The following is a 6000-nucleotide window of genomic DNA, read 5'->3' on the forward strand; positions in this document are numbered from 1 at the left end:
AAAAATATAATTAAGTCCTTGCACCTAATTAAATCTTTTAACTTGATCCAAATTAATTCTTAAACTTAATTAAACCTTTAATTAGGTCGATGATTAAGTCAAATTGACCTATTAAAAATTTAATTAATTCCTTAGACGTAATATTTATACAGATTCGCTCAATAATTATTTAATTTGACCTTGGATCTGCATTATCTTTTCAGTCTTTGGTATAATGGGATACAATTGAGCTCTCAATTTTGTCAAAAACTCCAGCATAGTTCCTTCATGCATTTGAAACCTTTCTCAACCTGCTCTTACCAAGTTGCCAGTCTTTTTTATTTTTTATTAAATTTAAAAAAAAAGGATAATTTTGGGCAAAACTTAAATTTAGGTTATGAAAGTTGTCCCATCTTTACAATGCCTACGACATAAAGTCTCGTAAAGGCCTTTAGATAGCAAGCTTGTAAAGAAAAAAAAAGATAAGATTGTGGATTTACCATATCATGAAATGGTTAATCCTTCTAAAAGCATTAAAAGTGAGGGCTTAGAAGCGTACTCAAAAAGAAAATTGATAGGGCTAGAAAGTGCATTATCTGGTACGCGAGGGCTAAAAAACACATTCGAAAGAAAGAGATTGAGCTAGAAAACGCATTATCTAATATTTAAGAGCTAGAAAGCGCACTCGAAAGAAAAATTAATAAGGTTAGAAAGCGTTTTATCTTGTATGCGAGGGCTAGAAAACGCACTCAGAAGAAAAATTGACAGGGTTAGAAATCATATTATCCGGTATGTGAGGGCCAGAAAGCGCACTCAAAAAGAAAGAGATAAGGCTAGAAAATGCATTATCTAATGGATGAGGACTAGAAAACGCACTCAAAATAAAAATAGATAGGGCTAGAAAGCGCACTCAAAATAAAAATAGATAGGGCTAGAAAGCGCACTATTTGGTTGTAAGGGCGAGAAAGTGCACTAAAAAAGTGTTAAAGATGTCTCTAAAAACTTTGCTATTTTTTAAATAACGGGAGCCTTGTTGGGCTCAGCATCTTGTTGGGTCTTTTTTATTGGAAAAGTTTGAGTCCATCAAGGATTCTTTCCTAGGATTTCCTACCAAGCTTAAAATATAATGTGTTGTGATAAATAAACATGTATTATTCAATAAGCAAGGACTTCTTTTTTTCAAAACTTTAATCCTCATAATAAGCTTTCATAGCTTTTTTGCTTTCACTTACCTGAGCCACAACTTCTAATCTTAACCTCTGCGAGGGATGCTCATTTGATGATCTCAAATGATATCAGCATGCCCTATTGTCTAAAAACATTTATCCCAAGATTGTTAGCTTTGTTTCCCATTCTTTGTTTTCCTAGAAGAGTAATCATGAATCTAACTCTATTGTATTTCTTGAGTTACCCCCAGTCTGATCATGCCTCTAAGTATTTTATCTCATCTTTTTTTCTTGGATTTTCACAGGGATGGTGTCATATAAAAGAGTGTTTGGCTTTTTATAAAAGGTTGCTATGACAGGAAATATTTGGAATTTCAAAGTCGTTTCCAAGCACAAAATTCATTTTAATGTTATTTTAAAACAAAATTGTTTAAAAAAGAATTCGAGCAATTCCCGTGAACAAAGCTTCATTGAGAATGTGAAATGACCTTCTATTTTCTATCTTGTTGGTTAAAAAGGTTCAATTTTTACTGGAGAGTTTCAGAGGAAGGATATATTTTTTAAGTGTTCATTTTACTTGTATGAATAATAAAGCATAATTGAAGTTTCTTGAAAAGCTTGTTTTGCATAGGAAAGCATTGCTTACTAATTTAGATTGCTTATCTTTGATTAGAAAAGGTTTTATAAGCACGTAACATAGGCTTTGGCTCTTAGCCATGAAAAAAATGATATTTGTAAGCTCAAAAGGTATTTAAGAGATCTCAAGACCAAGGATCACTAGAGCTCGTCCTCAAACATTCTTTTGATCAAAGGATTCCTAAACCTTATGATTGATTTTGCAAAATGGTCTGGTCATTCCCCCGATGTTAAGCTAGAATTTTTTGTCTTTGTTTTCTTTATTTTTCTTATAACATGCTCGACCTTTTTGAATTCTTTGAATTTCTTCATGCCCTTAGCTTTGTTTAGGCACTTTTATCATTAATGATTATTTTTTATATTTTTACGGTCAAATTACTTTCCTAACCCTCATTCTTTCCCCTAGTAGGGTGTGATCCTGGTGAAGATTGATTTTCAAGAAAAACTTACTAGACTCAAAGGGGATTGCAGATGATATTTTTTAGTGTTGTGAAAGGATTATCAAATATGATCTTTTCTCATTTCAAATTCGTGCACTTAGATTGATAAGCTTTGCTTTCCTTGATTTTGACCATGCAAAATTATTTTTCATTGTGATTATGAGTTTCATTCAATTAAAACACAACTTTAATGTCATTTTATGGTGTTTGCTTTATTTTATTTTATATTGGTTTGTTAGCGTTTGGTCACCTCATTAGAAGATTACTTGAATTCCCAAAACTGACTTGTTAAAACAAAACACTAATTTGACTTCTGTATTTGTACTAATAACTTTGATTTTCCAAACATTTTTGTGAAAACACAAAAAAGATGTAATTTTAAGTTTATGAGATCATGTAGAGTTTTTTTTTTTTAAAAAAAAAGAAAGATAAAATACACTAAAGAATTCTTGGCCAAACTTTGATTTTTATTAATTTAATAGGCAAAGCACATCAAGCATAGTACTTATTTACAATGTCAAAATTTACAGCTCTAAGCAGATCTTCTTCATTCATTATAGTTAAAATTAGAGCTCCACTAGAAAAGGCCTTCTTCACCATGTAAAGTCCTTCATAGTTTGGTGTCCATTTACTCTGATCTTCTTCTAATGTTGACAAGATCTTTTTTAATATCATGTCTCATTCTTTAAATACTCTTGGCCTGATCTTTTTGTTGTATGCTTTAGCCACTCTACTTTGGTACAACTGGTGGTGACAAATGGTTGTCAGTCTATTTTCAATAATTAGATCCAACTACCCAAATTTCAGTTCTGTCCATTCTTATTCTCTAACTCTACATCCATTAGAATCCTTAATGATGGAATCTGCACTTCTAAATATACCAGAGAGTAAGAGCTTTCACCTGTAGTAGTTCTGACTATAGTACTAAATATACCAGAGAGTAAGAGCTTTCACCTGTAGTAGTTCTGACTATAGTACGATACGCTTGAAGTACATATAAAAGCATCTCATGACAATTCTTATAGGTGACCATCATTTTTTAAATGATCTTCTTAAGATTTTTGTTGGATGCCTCAACTACCCCATTCATCTTGGGATTGTAGGGAGAAGAGTTAAGATGCTTAATTTTTCACTCAGTATAGGCTCAGTAATCAGCTTCTCATTGAAATTCTAAGTATTATCAGTTATCAATCTCCCTAGTAGGCCATAGCGACAAATCATATCTTTCTTAATGAAACTCTTAACCATTTTTTATGTCTCATGTGTATAAGAGTTGCCCTCTACCTATTTTGTAAAGTAGTTGGTGGCAACTAAGATAAATCTATGCTCATTATTTTGTAAAGTAGCTGGTGGCCACTAAGATTGATTAGTCCTATAACATCCAATCCCCACATATCAAAAGGCTAATGCGAGGTTATATTGAACAACAATATCATAAGTGCATTTATCTTGTCTCCATGTATCTGACATTTATGAAATTTTTTGACATGGTCTATACAGTCCCTCTCTATAGTCAAGTAGAAGTACCCAGATCTTTGCATTTGTCTTACCTTTGTATGTTTGTTAACATGAGTGACACAAATCCCCTCCTAGATTTCTTGTAATGCTTGCATAACCTCTTTCTCATTCAGACACCCGAGTAAAGTTTTGTCAAATGACCTTTTATATAGGACATCTACATCCAAGTAATGATCCATGACCATTCTCCTTAAAGTCTTTTCATCTGTCTTGGAGGCTCATAAAGGATATTCTCGGTGAATAGTAGTGAGCTTGAAGATTTCTGATTTCAAAGCTTATTGGTTGGATCCTGCTTTCAATACTGATTTGTGTCATCGAAGCTAGGGTTGTCAAAGCATCAACAAACTGATTATTATCTCTGCTTATATGAGTGAATTTTATCTCCTCGAACTCATTAGCTAACTTTGAGAGATAATCCTTATAAAACTTCAACTTCTCATCTTTGGTTTGTTATTCTCCTTTCACTTGGTAGATAATTAGCTCTATAAGTGGCTCGTAATCTTCCACGGCATAATTTGTCAGATTGTCAGCAATATCACTTTCTTTTACAACCTTTCTTGTCATATAAACAATGTCGTATTTTGCTAACAACACTTTCCATCTTGCTATTCAGCTTGACAAGTAAAGATTTTCACAAATGTATTTAAATGGATCCAGTTTTGAGATCAATCAGGTTGTGTAGTACAACATATATTGCCTAAGCCTTTTCGTGCTCCTAACCAAGGCACAACATAGTCTTTTGATGGCAACATACTAGGATTCATAATCATTAAACTTCTTGCTCAAGTAGTAGATAGCTTGTTCATTCTCCTTAACTCATTGTGTTGGCTCAACATACATCCCATGGCTATTTTTGTCACCATCAAATATAGGATCAGGGGCAAGGTTGTCAAAAATGCTTTTTTGACACGACGAAGAATATATAATATAAACTCGAATCATAAACTCAAATCGTAAAATTACAAGTAAAATATCTTAACTAATTATATATTGACAATTCCAATCAAGTAGTAAGTAATAATATAACACAATTAAAATAAAAGTGAAATAAATAATACAAATATCCAAATACCTTAAAATACATAATTGAAATAAAAATTCACGCATGATTTAAATAACTTAAAAATACAATATAATACAATTATGTCCATAGAATTTCATTAACTAAAAATTAACAAACCTAAAACAAACAATCTGTTGGTGTGTCATGTAAACTAAACACAGCCTCAATGCTAGTTTTCTGAACAACGCATAAGTTGTTGTCTCTATACAATATAATTCAATTATCATTGTCTTTTTTTTTTCCTGAACTCGTCCACTAAACAAGATTTAAGTTGTTGCCTCTAGACAACTGCGCATGGTTGGTATAAAGTGAAGCTACACAACTCTGCCCCTTCTACAAGGTCCCTAGAGTACAATGTCCATAAACCTAAATTATAGGTAATATTCAGAAGTTATGTCACTGTGATAAAAATAAATAAAAAAATCTGAAATAAAGGGCACAGACCTAAAGCTTCATCTCAGCAGAGATCCCTAAAGCTTCTAGTTGTCTAAGTTGTCCTGATTTAACATGTACAGCACAACTGATGCAACAACCTGCAAGTACATAGCATTTCATCTAGATCAATTCTAACCAGAAAAATAGAAAGGGCCATAGACAGCAAAGTAAATACTTAGGAAATCTGTTTTTAGAAGAAAAAAAAATCATATAGAAATTATCATCAAATGGACTATTAGAAAATAGTGGAGTGATTTTTTCTATTGATTTGGTAGTGTCAATAACGCAGATTCAAGAGATCTAATAAAATTAGCACTTTCTTTCTTATAAAGTTAAGCTCTGGGTTTAATTTTCAAGAATCGAGACCGGATGATGGTGAGCAAAAAGCGAGTTGAGTTTGTGAAAGATGATGTCATCAACCATATTGTCACTAGAACATCCTCAAATTAAAAAAAGATCGAAATTGCTTGGCAAAGCACAAATATTGCCAGAAAAGCTGATCCAAGAATGGTGCTGAATTGTCAATCATTTTGTTGTGGATTTTTGCCATTTTGCATTTTATTTTGGGGTCACATCTCATCCTTGAATGAAACATGTCTTTCATTTGTCTTCCTGTTGTTTTGAAATCAAGAGATGCTTCTTTTAAAGGGTATTTTGACAAAATATTTTGATCAAACTACAACATGCAAAATTAAAGCTAGTCAATACTAAAAGATTAAAAGTGTTTTGATTGCAGAAATGACTCGATATTTGTTAAAATGGC

This window comes from Populus nigra, chromosome 6 (genome assembly GCF_951802175.1).
Source record: "Populus nigra chromosome 6, ddPopNigr1.1, whole genome shotgun sequence".
NCBI lineage: Eukaryota > Viridiplantae > Streptophyta > Magnoliopsida > Malpighiales > Salicaceae > Populus > Populus nigra.